Source organism: Tamandua tetradactyla, chromosome 10, assembly GCF_023851605.1.
Source record: "Tamandua tetradactyla isolate mTamTet1 chromosome 10, mTamTet1.pri, whole genome shotgun sequence".
Lineage (NCBI taxonomy): Eukaryota > Metazoa > Chordata > Mammalia > Pilosa > Myrmecophagidae > Tamandua > Tamandua tetradactyla.
Window position 1 is genome coordinate 45,097,604 of NC_135336.1, and position 14,252 is coordinate 45,111,855.

The window sequence follows — 14,252 nt, forward strand, 5'->3', positions numbered from 1 at the left end:
CTTCTTTTTTTCTATCTACTTCCAAATTATCTAAGGGATTTTATAAGTAAGAGGAATAAATATAATAAAAGTCTCATAAAAAAAGAAGTTAAAGGACAAGGGTCAGACAGTGAAAGAGGTATTTAGTACAAGAGTCTATAAAGGAGTATTGACTAATGTATGAACAGTATCTTCAATAGCCACTTTACAAAAAAAATGAACAGAGGCATCTTTTCTTTAATCAACTTACTCTATCAATAACTTTAATAAGATATAAAGTTTTTCCTTTATTAAAGAAATTGTAGGATTTCCATATACCCCTCAACACCAACAACTTGCATTGGTGTGGAACATTTGTTCCAATTAATGAGTACACATTTTTATAATTGTGCTACTAGTTAAAGCCTATGGTTTAACTTAGGGTTCACTGTTTGGGTGATATAAGTCCATGGATTTATTTTTCATTTTTATTCTGTTACGATATATGTAATCTAACATTCCTCCCTTTTAATCATATTCAGATATATATTTCAGTGCTGCTGATTATGTTCACAATGTTATGCTATCATCACCGCCATCCATTACCAAAACATGGTCATCATTCCAAATCGGAACATGGTACATTTCCAGCCTTAACTTTCCATTCCTCCCCACCCCAGCCCCTGATAACCTATATTCTAGATTCTGACTCTATGAGTTTGCTTACTCTAATTATTTAAAAACAGTGAGCTCACACAATGTTTGCCTTTTTTGTGTCTGGCTTACTTCACTCAGTCTGGGATACGCTTTTTGACTGGGGATTGCCTGGGAGAAGTGTGGCTTGTGGTGAAACACTGAAGTGGTTCCTGTAGGTGCTTCAGCTGGAGGCATGCATCTAACTGCACTCTCTACAGCTAAATGGTAAATTCTTTCTTGAAGGGCGATCTGAGGTGTACATCTCCGTGACTTCAACACCTGATCATATTAAATAGAAAAGCAACATAGTGGTCTTAGAAAAACAGCCATTTTGTCAGATTCCATTGCAGACATTTTTCTAGGACTCAGTTCCATTATTTTCAAAATGAGGAGATAGTGGATCATCATTAACGAATATTACATAATTATTGTGGATTGATTTTTTTTTAAAGATGTGGAGTAGAGAATTTTAGAGATGGAGGAAATCTTAAAAATTATGTAGCCCCAAACCTTTATTTGACAAACAGAGAGCCAAGGCCCAAAGAAGCCATGTGCCTAACATCACCGCCAACTAGACAGTGTTAGCACAGGGAATGGAGCCAACACCATCTCACTCCCAACCCAGCCTCTTTTAAAGGAGTTCAACAGACAAAGATAGAGAAATTTTATTTTACAAACAGTTGAAATTTTTTTAATATATTCCAAATGAGAAACAACAGGCATGTCTGGTTGTCTGGCACTGATAGAGCAAACTAGTAAATTTTTAGAACAGAATTCAGCATTCCTAAAGCCATATGAGACGGGTCAGTACTACTGACCTATGTTTTGGTTTGCCTGGGTGCTATGATAAAACACCAGACAATGGATTGGCTTAAACAACAGGAATTTATTGGCTTATGATTTTTAGGCTAGAAAATCAAAATTGACATGTCAGCAATGCAATACTTTCTCTTTGCATTGAATAAATTCTGTGCTGAATGCTGGCGATCTTTGGGGTGCATTGACTTGTATCCCAGCATCGTATCACATCGTGATGTCTTCTCCAACTTCTATTGACTTCCAGCTTCCAGATCCTCCCGTTGGCTTTCTCTGACACTAGCTTCCAATTTCTTTCTCTTTATGAGGCCTCCAGTAGTCCAGAGTAAGACCCAACCTCATGTGATTGAGCCATAGCTTAATTTATAATAATATCTTTAAGATATCCTATTTCCAATGGGTTTCTACCTTTGGGAATGTGGACTAAGGTATGTCTAAATTGGAATACGTAATTCAATTTACTACAGTCTCCATTAAGTAAGGAGTTGACACTGATGAATATTGCTTTAGATTTCATTTAGTTCATTTTATCTTTATGGATTTGAATCCACAAACCACTAGAAGATGTGAATCAGATCCTCCTAATTTTTAGATCTATGTTCATTCTATCTCATGATTCCAAGTCTTCTTTTAGTAATCTTTCTTTTCTTTCCACAACTGATGGTCACATGGCTCTCTTAGTTAATTCATACCTTTAACTAACTGAAACAAACATTCTGCTTACATGAGACAAAGATTTGGGACACTGAAAATTGATAAATCATCTTTCCCTTTAAGTAACTGTAAATCGGTAAGGTAAGGTAAGGCAAAAAATAATTGCAGTAAAGTGGATAAAGGAAAAGGAGATATTTTATCCTCTCCCTACAAACCAGAACGTGAGCCAAATGAACAAACATCAATAAGCTATTTATTTGGATAAATGTACTGATTATAATAAGCTTTCTATGTCATTCTTCTTCTGGGATCATCAAAAACCAAATGTGTTCACTCCAGTTTCTAACATTTGTAATGCAGCAAATAATCATCTATAATCATTATTGTAGTCAGGTAGAGAAATATCAGAGCAGCTGTTAATAGCTTGAAAGATACTTACACGTTCCTAAATAGGCCTAAAAATATTTTGTTGTTTACAGAACCAAGAAAAGTATACATAATTAGCCTAAGGGACCTTGGGGAAGGACCCAGAAGACATTATGGATTTGATATGGCTTTTTCTGTTTTGTAAAATGTAACCTAGTATCTCAAGAGCTCTTAGCTGATGAAGTTTTCCCATGTGCACATGAGCATAATAATACTTGGTGCTGTGCTAGGCAAAATGGAAGTAGGAAGCAACTCTCTTCTATCAAAGCACTTAGCGTTGAACCACAAATACAGGCCATATATAGGAAACACCTGAAGAGCTAGTGCATCCTGCTCCAACTTGGCTCTTGGAGCTCTTGGAGCTATACCCCTCCTAAACTATTGATGAGATGAGTTTTGTTTATCCTGTTAGGGAGAAATTCTGCACCATTTGTTATACTGAATCCTAACTGAAACACCTGAAGCACAAAAGCAAAAGCAGATTTAATGTCAACTCACCCTTACCTGAAACACGCATCTCAATTCTAACTGAGGTTAACACAGTCACTGACACTGTCCTCTAGGACAGTTCCCACACCTTCTAGAATTTGAAATTTCTAACAGAATGCATAGGCAAAGGGCAGGGTACCCAAATAGCCTAAGTTTTAAATGGCTCAAGAGGAAAAAGGCACAGTAAAATAAATCAGTTGGACTACTTAGTAGTAAATGCCTCATTTTCTTGCTGTATTTACCCTTCTGACCCAACAGAACAATAAAGTATATCTTCTCACTACATTCTTAATAAGGTTTTCACACTGCATAGCCAATGAGTTTGTGCTCTGTGCAATAAATTCTCAGGTCTGAAATGCGTATGAGGGCGTAGACATTGTTATTGGAGGAATCAACCTTATAAATGAGGAGCACCCTTATTGAAGCTCTGGAGCTTGATTATTCAAGAGCGACACAGGAATGCAGGCAGTTTTCTGCAGAATTATAAAGAGCAGCCTTGCAAATTATCACTCACTGTGAATAAATAGCAACATCTTGCAACAAGCAAAGAATTCTGACTTCATTTTTAAAATATCTGTGCATTGACTATGTGATGATATTGTGAATTACTGATTATATATTTAGAACAGAATGATCATATGTTAAGAATCTCTGTTATATTTTTTTAAAAATTAATTAAAAATTTTTTTTAAATATCTATGCATTGGTTTGTAATTTCAAATGACAAGAGAGGAAAGAAATTTTGCAAAGATTTCTGATAGGTGGAATTAAGGGCTTTTTCATAGTGATCTGTATTATAAACTGGTTAGGCTGAACAAACTCAAGAGGAGGAAATGCCAATAGAGTAGAACCTTTTAAAGCTACAGTGCCTGTTGCCCATACTCCATCTTCCAATACTCCCTAGAATTCTGCTATGTCCCACTCTCCACCTCAACACACTGATGCAACTTTAACAATCACAGCTGAGACTTACCAAGATAAACTAGAATTTTATCGATTTCCTAATCCATCAAGATACTATAGGAATCTAATGATATAGCAATTAAGCTACTAGGTTAATAGCTAAAATAAAAAAGCATTAGAAGTCAAAGAAACAAAAATTATTTTCCCTCTTAGGTAAAAGCCTGAGATGGGTTATTTGATTTTAATTCCAATCATTTTTCTAATGTTGGAAAAATCTCACTGAGTAACATGGGTCAGAGATTCTTCCTCTGTTTCTCCTCCTCCCAATGCCTGATAGCTGTCTCCTCTTCCTTATATTTTTGCTTGGAAACAAAAGCTCTTTAATCTAATGTCCTTTGTGCCCATGTATAAGACTCAATTTTCATGCCTGAACAGCAGGGGGTAGATGGAGGAATAATTTTCCTCTTTTTCCATATGAATACTGACAGGATTTATAGCATCCTCAATAATAAACATAAATGCCCAATTATGATCATGGTTAAACAGTGCACCTATTTGCAAATTGTACAGCTAAGATTTGTGCATTTCAATGCCTGTAAGTTAAATGTCACAAAAAAAGAACTATGAATATTAATAAAAATAATTGAGTTGGGTGGGAAACAGATGAAAGCAAAGATAAAACAAGAACAGTTAAATCTTAATAATGTTGTAAATTGGGTGATAGATTCATGTGGATTCATTACACTATTTTATTTACTTTGTATATATTTGAAATTTCCCATAATAAAGAGTAAAAAATAATGCGAATGGCTTCAGTTTTATCATTAAACCAAGTCACAAGTTTTATTAATATGAGGATCATGATTAAAATCCACTCATATGTTTGACATTTAATGATGTAGGCTGATGACATCCTCTTCAAAAAACTCTACCTGAAAAAAAGAGTTTGACATTTTTTAACCTCTAGGTCTTTACGTGAATAAAGATGGGGCATTAAAAAAGCTTGCTCATATATTATTCCTCACATATTATTCTATTGTCTCATAAAATCAGGGGTATCAAATGAATAACTCTGCACACTTACAGTTTTTGTTCTTTTTAAACTGAGATTTTGGATCTATTTCTTCACTCCACCTTAAATAGGATGAGCCCACCTGGATTTATCAATGCCGCCTCACCACAAACTTAGCCTTTATTTATTCTGCTATTTCCAACATTCCCAGATTATGAATATTTGTTTATGTACTACTGCACAGCATCCCCTTTAAAGTATAGATCTATTGATACTAAAGTCTTTCTAAAAAGTTTACTTCATGTTCAAGCATCAATACTATCCACAAGTAAAGTGAGACTGCTTTAGAAGCAGGCATATTTTCATACTGCATGAGAAAGCTAGTGCTCAATAAATGTTTATTGAATGAATGAATGAATGGTAGAAGAGCGATATTTAGATGATTAGAAGTTTCTAATGGACTTCAAAAATAGTAGTAAGGGAAAGCAAGTAAAATAATTAAGCAAGAAGGCAAATTTTAAAGATTTTATGATTAGGGTAACTAGAAAGCATCTATGGAGTTATTATAGTACAAGAAGTGCAACAATATATTGAGGCTATAAAAAAATTACAGTTTTTTTTTTTACATATAAAAAGAATTGTTGGTTTAAGAGCTACTGGGAGAAGAAGACTTCTCTATGGGGAAAAAAATGTCTTTTTGCCTAAACACACTTATTTTGGGCATAACTTTGTTTTGTTAAGCTTAACATTGGTGAAAATCAGTTTCAAAAGATGTAACCTTCAAAACCTAAAATGAGGCAAAAAGGCTTTTGGGGCCTCAATTACCTGAATAATTATTTTTTATCACCCCCTCACTTTTTATGGCAACTTCACTAGAGCTTGTGTTTCAAATACTGAGTAACAACAGATTCTGAATGTAAATAATCCAATTACTCATCAACAAGGAGGTTATGCCAAATCTGCACTAATCATTCTACCCAATGGTTCCATAAGAAAGACTAGCGACTCAGTAATCATCAGCATCAAAGATGAAATCAAATCAAATCAAATTTAGACAAAATCACTGGTTTTGCTCCTGTCATAACTCATGGTATCTAAGTTTGCACAAACCTTCATTTCAAAGAGCAGTAGTCTATCAATGCTCTCTTCTTAAGAATAGACCAAAAAAAAAAAAAAAACCATAGCCTGACCTTCAAGGTTTCTTATAAGAACAACCTGTCAATCAAATGGACTGAGTACCAATTATATGCAAACACACATACAAAATCTTCCTCCCATTGTAAGCACTTCCCATACCCAGTTGTTCAGCCAGTTAGCTTTGTGATAGCAAAAGCATAGAATTGTGCAGACCTGTCAAATATTACTATACCAGGACATGAAAACATTGATAATGAGCCCATATAGAAATTTTGATTTCTGCAGCTTTTTGTTAAATATATATATTTACATATATAAATGTATGGATTTATATATATGTGTGTGTGTGTATGTATATATATATATATATACACACATATATGTGGATTACTGCAGAGCTCGTTAAGGTAGAAGCACACTGTCGTTGACATAGCATACAAACTGACACTATAACCTAATTTTTTCTCACTGGCAACTTTTTTGATGCTTTTTTGACTTCAAGGCTGTCATTTGGTTTTTTTAAAATCAGTTTAACAGTGAGTTTTAATGGAAATTTTGCCTTAAAAGTGTCTAGTCCTTAGTTCAGTTGGTTAGAAAACAGCTAAGGAAGCCAAGGTCAGGCCCATCCATATTAGAAGGAAATTCATATGAAATGAAAATATCCCACAACTTACATCAGCTCAGGCTAGAATATCATAGACCAAAGGAGACTGACTTGAAGAGTGGTAAGAGGTCCAGATTCAATAAGCACAAGGGTTGGTCAATATCTAGTATATGTGAGTCTCTGTATTAGGTGTGGTAGTTTGGAGCTGTATGTACCCCAGTAAAAAATATGTTCTTATGTCTAATCCATTCCTGCCGATGTGAACTCATTTTAAGTAGGACCTTTCAATGAGGTTATTTCAGTTAAGGTGTGAACCTCCATCAGCATGGGTTTTAATCCTATTACTGGCATCCTTTGTAAGGGAAATGAAACTCAGACAGAGGGAAAGAAAGTTATAGACTGAGCAGCTAGAAGCTGAAATCAGTGGAACCCAGAAGAGAAAGGAGAGACTAGGAGATGCCAGCAAATGCCTTGCCATGTGATAAGCTAAGGACCAAGAATTTGGGACATCCAGCTCCAGAATGCTAGTCCTCAGGAAGAAAGCAATGCCTTGTTTATGCCTTGATTTGGGCTTTCTCTTAGCCTCAGAACCATGGGCAAATAAATTCCCATTGTTTAACCCAACCCATTTCATGGTATTTGCTTGATCAGCATAGGAAACTAAAGCATTAGGTTAAGAAATAAAGAAGGTTGGGACACCTCTGCCCCTCCAGCACCATGCAACCCAAGTGAGGAAATCAAGACTTAAATTAAAAAGATAAATAATAAAAGATAAATTATAGCATATTTTAAGAACCAAATAAATATTGCAATCAGTAAGTATGAGGATAAAGAAAAGAGAAAGATGGCATTTTTTCTTTTTTTTTTTTTTTTTTTTTGGTGTAGTCGAGAAACTTTTGGAGGAGGTGACCTTGGGACCGAGCCCTTCTAAGCATGGAGAAGGTGGAGGCTGGGTAATGAGCAAAAGGAGTCCCCTGGCTCATACTCACAGAGAAACATGGTGAACCTCCATCCAGGCAAAAACACAGCTCAGACTTCCCGGCATAGCAGGAGGCTACCTCCTGTTTCATATTCTGGCACATTAAGGCTATAGCTCAATGCTTAGTTAGCAAAAGGGAATGCAGGAGGACGTGTTAAGAATAAAATTTCTTCTCTTAAACTCTGATGAGAAAACTGAGTGTTGAGGAAAATCATATAAAACATCTACTCTCAAGGTTTTCTGAGCTCTATACTTGGATCAAGTTGGAGAATCACAAAGTTACATAATATGACTATTGTAGCTTAACCTCTAAAAATTTCCTTCCCTGAATTAAGCTTTGAATTTAAACTTTCTGACTTGACAAACTCTGCAAAGATAATAATGCCCATAGTCTTTAATTCAGTAATTCCAATTCAATTAATTTATACTATACATAGTCTCCCTTGAGTTTACCGGTATGTAACTGTGAGAATTCATACTGCGGTTTTTTTTTAAATGTGCCTTTGCAAAAAACTGGAGAGCTGGAGAGAACCTATATATCTACTAGTAGAAGAAAGAGTAACTGAGTTAAGTATATTCATAGATAAATACAATGCACCACTGAAAATAAGGATTATGAATGTACACATATATTCAAGTGCAACTAGCAAACTAGAAGCTGGTAACAATGATGTGAAGGAGTCTTTCACGTGAGGATCCTGGTTTAGAAGTGCCAGATTTGGGTAACAACAAAAATAAACACCCTATATTGAACATACTGAAGGAACAAAATGGAGGCCAGGCCACCAACAGGTGAAGTGAGGTGGATGAGTAGAGGAAGGAGATGAAGAGAAAGAAAAGATCAGATTTAACCAGGAAGGTCATGGTAGAGTGAGATTGTATTCAAAATATAACGGGGACCAGTGGAGTATCTTAAGCAGATGGCATGATTTACATTTTAAAATGGCCACTGTGGGGCAGGCCGAGGTGTCTCAGCAGGCAGAGTTCTTGCCTGCCATGCCGGAGACCCAGGTTCAATTTCCGATGCCTACCCAGGCAAAAAAAAAAAAAAAAAAAAAAAAAAAGAGCCACTGTGCCCTCTAAATGGAAAATGAATTGGGTAGAGGTAATAGTGGAATTGGAGGTATAAGGTAGGTGGGCACTACTTAGTCCATGTGGGAGGTAATGGTGTCAGTGCAAATATGGTGAAGTGAATGATTTGGAGAAATTCTGGAGATAAAATAGTTGCATTCTTTTCCTTTTTATTGTCTTTGCTTTTCTTCATTTCTAATATTATAGTGGTTTTTGTGCACTTTAATTTTATTACCTCACCTACTATCCTTTCTTCAAGTAAGTGGGGCTTAAATATAAAGTTCTAAAGTTCTAAATGAAATGTGTGTGTGTCATGTGTGTGTGTGTGTGGTTAAAGACACAAGATAAGTAGCAACAGTATGAATAAGCATGTGGGAAGAGTGAGAGCTAAGAATCTAACAGACCTGCCGTCAGATCTGTGCTTTTAAAGATTTTATTTTCTTTATATTTAAAAGTGTATTGTCATTTGTACCTATCCTCATGGTGGTATGAAGATTAAGAGTTGACATTAAAATTAAACAGCACAGGGTGCACAGGTAGTTTAGTGGTTAGAATGCCCGCCTTCCATGCGGGAGATCTGGGTTCAATTCCCGGACTATGCACCCAAAAAAATAAAAAATAAAAATAAACAGCACAGTATCTAACACATTGAAGAGGGTCAACAATTTCTTAGGATTAAAATTTGGAGGACCTTGGATGTCACACGATGGGAAGGAGTTAGGGATTTTTTTAATGGTGCTAAAGTTCAAAGCAGTGTATTAGAAGATGTATCTAGAGGTAAGACATAAAGGGGAAAAGGGCAGTTATGAGATTATTACATTCTTCACAATGTCTGTATTAGAAAGGGAAGGAAGAGATCTCATTATCACCATTGACAGACAAAGGAAAAAAGGACTCACCTCGGGTCAAACAACAAATCAGGGGCAGAAATGAGACTGAGTGAAAAAATCATACTTCCTAGTCTAAGGATGCTAATTCTCTAGACCCCTGCTACTTACATTATTCAAATATAGTATGTGAATCTGGCTATTCATCTGACCTTTTTCAAATATTAAGACTCACTGCAACCCACTAGATAAGTAATACACCAAAGGTCAGAGACCAGAAAAAGTAGTGGTTTCTCCCAAGTTACAAAGTTTTTGCCCTTTTTAATAGTTGTCTACTAATCTCCATTTTTTTTCTAAAATCAAAGCCTTTATTTAAATGGCATGAAACTATTCATCTTTGTTCCTGCTGAATATGTATGTATATATGTGTGTTTTAATATGTGTGCATGCATTCACACGCGTATTTATCTCAAATGTAAACGTGATGCATCTGCCTTAATTGTGCAAAACTGCTTTGCTTCTAAGAAAAAATTATCACTTGATTTATCACATCTACAGGAAAAGTAAAGGTTTTCAAAAATACTTCTTAGGAGGAAGTATTATAATCAGGAAATGTGAGAATTTAGAAGCCCCAATAATTTGTAAAGGGAGCAGCCTATCCTCTGATATCAAAAAGTCATTTAAGATCCCTCAGCAAAAAATCTGTTATGATTTCATTGAGATTCAGCATATGTTCCAATCAGGGAAGTTTGAGAGAGATAGTATCCAGAATAGGTAATAAATAAATTCATTCTTTAGATTCACCCAGTGGTAAAGATTGGTTACAAATATAATCTCTTGTATTTATATACCCCAGAGCTAGAGATGTGTCTTTTAGGACAGAATAGAAAGGAACCTACACAACAAAGACCAAACATGCCTGCTTTGGAAAACTTGAGATCTTAGACTTAAAATAATTCATCAGTGTTCTCTCACTCACTTCCAATTTATAAATGAGAAAGATACTTAGATTTGAACATCAAGGTAAGACTGATTGGTATACTGATTAGAGTGTCTCCTATCAACCCTCTTTCTCAAACAACATTCACTTATAAAGAAGGAGCCTTACATAAGTATAGCCAATTAAGGTACACACAAAATATTGCAATAACTGATGTAGAAAGAGGAAAGAGGGAAAAATAATATTTCCTCGCAGTTTGCCATTTGTGTCAGTTTAGAAGTATTGTGTACCCCAGAAAAGCCATGTTTTAATCCTGACTCAAATTTATGGGGGCAGTTATTTCTTTTAATCCTAATTCAATATTATAGGTAGCAGAAATATTTGATTAGATTATCTCCACTGCAATGTGGTATGCCCAACTGTGAGTGTGACCTTTTGATTAGATGGAAATGTGACTCCATCCATTCCAGGTAAGTATTACTGCCTCATTCTTTTGGGGGGTTGGAAGGGCAGTACATGGGGTCCAGGAATGGAACCCAGGTCTCCTGCATGGAAGGCAAACATTCTACCACTGAACCACCCAGGTAGGTCTTGATTTGTTTGCTGAAGTCCTTTCAAAGAGAAAATATGTTAGAGAGAGCAGTGCTAATGCAGATGCTGACACTTGGAGAACAGAGACACAGATGCTGGAAGATGCTTGGAGCCCTGCAGATGTCATCATGAGATGTTAAGCAAGTCAGAAACTGGAGAGAGCCCAAAAAGTCAAGAGATGAAAACCAGATCCAGAGAAGTAAAATGAGGAACCCTCACAGGAATGGAGACTGAAAGCAATAGAGCCCAGGAGCAAAGGACCAGCAGATACCAGCCAACTGACTACCCAGGTGACAGAGGTGCTCCAGACCCATCAGCCTTCCCTGAATTAAGGTATCTTTTCCTGCATCCCTTAGTTTGGATACTTTTATGTGTTTAGAGCTGTGAACTTGTAACTTATTAAATTCCCTTTTAAAAGCTGTTCCATTTCTGGTATATTACATTCCAGAAGCTAACAAACTAATACACCATTGATTCCCATCTGGAAGTTCTTCCCATTACACAGAATCCTTATATTTCTCATACACCATTAATTCCCTTAATGATAGTGAAGCTAGCACCTGTACAAAGTAAGTGCGCAAGAAAATGTTTGCTGACTGTAATTGAATTGCAGTGTATGAAAAATACATAGTGAGGAGTTGTGAAAATTTCACCAAGAAAATTACATGCATCCGTTCTCATTATCTTCCTCTTCTCATTAACTATAATCCATAAATGTCTGTCATTGTTGCTAACCACTTTACTAGTATGATTTACTTAGTCCTCACTGCAATTCTATGAGACGGGAACTCAGTAATCTGCATTATAGAAATGATGGCATGTACGTGATGGGGCCAGGGCTCTCTAGAGAATATTCTCCAGACATTCTCTTGTGGAGAGCTGGAGACCATGTACTCACCCACAAAGAGGGTGGAAGGAGCAGCACATTCATAGACTGCTAAGAATTTCAGTATAGGTTGTGCGCATAGGAGAAGGGGTACCATGGGTAAAAATCCAGGCTTTCCTTGGAGGACAGGGTGGTGGTGCCACAAAAGAAGCTAGGGGTGAGTCTGCCATGCCACATGATTCTGAAACCCTGTTACTCAGTATATACCTGAAGGAACCGAGTGTGGAGACACAAATGGACATTTGCACACTGGTGTTTATAAAAGCAATATTCCTGATCCACAATGAATGGAGATGGCCAAAGGGTACAACAAATGAGGAATGGAAAGGGGAACTATGGTATATTCATACAATGGACTACTGAGTGGCCACAAGAAGGAATGAAGTTGTGAGGCATGCATATAGGTGAATGAAACTTAAGAGCTGTATGTTGCATGAAATGTCAGGAAAAAAAGACAAATGTTAAGACACCTCACTCATATGGACTAACTATGATATAAAAATTTGGTAAACTAAAGTCAAGAGCATGGGTTATCAGGTTGGGGCTTATTATAAAGGGTCCTAGCTTGTAAGCTCTTACAGAAGTCACATATATTCACGAGGTGTAACTGTTAATCCTAAATTCTGAGATACTAAGCTCTTTGTATATAACATGGTCTTTCCCAGAAACTTTGGATACTTATGTGACACCAGAGACTCAGAGTTAGAACTCTAAAGTTATGAAAGTGAGTACCCCATACAGGAACTCTTTAAAAAGTTGAAAAAGTGACCAGACTTCAATTAGAGATATGAATGAAGCTGATATGGATAGCACTAAGATATACTAGAAGACTGGGTAAAGGATGATATCATTCATGTTTTAAAACCTCAACTTCTGGGTGAGACTAAAGGTTGAGATGTTTATCTGGTTCAAAATTTATATTTTGGGGGTATAGTTCTTAATTTAATTCTTTATTTCCTAATTTATGCTCATTTAGTTGAACGCCATAAATACACAGAATCTTGAATAGGGAGTGAGGTTATGTTGGTTTATTCAGGTTAGTGTGATGCCCCAATAAATCTCAGAGTGATTTGGGCCATGAATAAAGAAGTATTTGCAGGGTCCCCTTGGGGATATGAGGAAGAGGGGGGAGGTGTTCAACTTCCCCATTTGGAGAATTCCTAATACTTTCACATGCAGTGGGGACAACCAAATCATTAGGCTGAGCCTGCAATCTTGGGGTAAACTCCTATGAAACTTATCCCTGCAAAGAATAGGCTAAGCTTACTTAAAATCATGTCTAAAAGTCACCTCTGCAGAACCTGTTTTGCTGCTCAGATGTTCTCTCTCTCTCTCAGTCAACTCAGCATGTGAACTCACTACCTTTCCTCTTACATGGCACATAACTCCCAGGGGTGTAAATCCCCCTGGTAATGTGGGATATAACACCTGGGATAAGCCAGGACCTGGCATCAAGAGATTGAGAAAGCCTTCTTGACTAAAAGGGGGAAGAAAGAAATGAGAAAAAAATAAAGTTTCAGTGGCTGAGAGATTTCAAACAGAGTCAAGAGTTTAACCTGGAAGTTATTCTTATGAATTAGAGAAATGTCCTTTTTAGTTTATGGTGTATTGGAATGTCTAGATGGAACTACCTGAAACTGTTAAGGTGTGTGTGTTCCAGTAGCCTAGATTCTTGAAGATGATTGTATAAAGATATGATGTTTACAACGTGACTGTGTGCTTGTGAGAACTTTGTGTCTGATGCTCCTTATAACCAGGGTATGGACAGATGAGTGAAAAACATGGATAAAAATAAATAAATAAATAATAGGGAGAAAAGGAGTAAAATAAATTAGGTAGATGGAAACACTAGTGGTCAATGAGAGGGAGGGGTAAAGTGTATGGTATGTATGGGCTTTTTCTTTTTTATTTTTATTTCTTTTTCTGGAGTGATGCAAATGTTCTAAAAACTGATCATGGTGATGAATACACAACTATGTGATGATTTGAGCCATTGATTATGCACCATATATAGAAAGCATGGGTGTGAAGATTTTTCTCAATAAAATTTTTTTTTTAAGTCCAGGCTTTAGGGAAACAGCTAGCCCACTCTATATGAATACTCCTTCTGTTACTTGTTAACTTTGTCATCCTGGGAAACTTAGTTCTCTTCTCTGAGTCTCAGTTTCCCAGGCTGCTACGTAGATCAAATGTAATTTTAGTCTGGCACCTGTATAGCCAGTATTCATATTATTATTGCATTTCCTTGATCCTAAGGGGCAAG

General features: G+C 36.3%; 1 long non-coding RNA gene across 5 annotated transcripts in view; it reads right to left on the minus strand.

The window, feature by feature from the left end:
- Nucleotides 1-4,824: 4,824 nt before the first annotated feature.
- Nucleotides 4,825-14,252, minus strand: part of LOC143647888 (uncharacterized) — a 251,756-nt gene continuing 242,328 nt past the window's right edge. For all 5 annotated transcript variants that reach the window (XR_013158250.1, XR_013158251.1, XR_013158249.1 and 2 more), the window contains one exon: nucleotides 4,825-4,874. This is a non-coding gene — a long non-coding RNA (uncharacterized LOC143647888). The remainder of the gene's footprint in view (nucleotides 4,875-14,252) is intronic.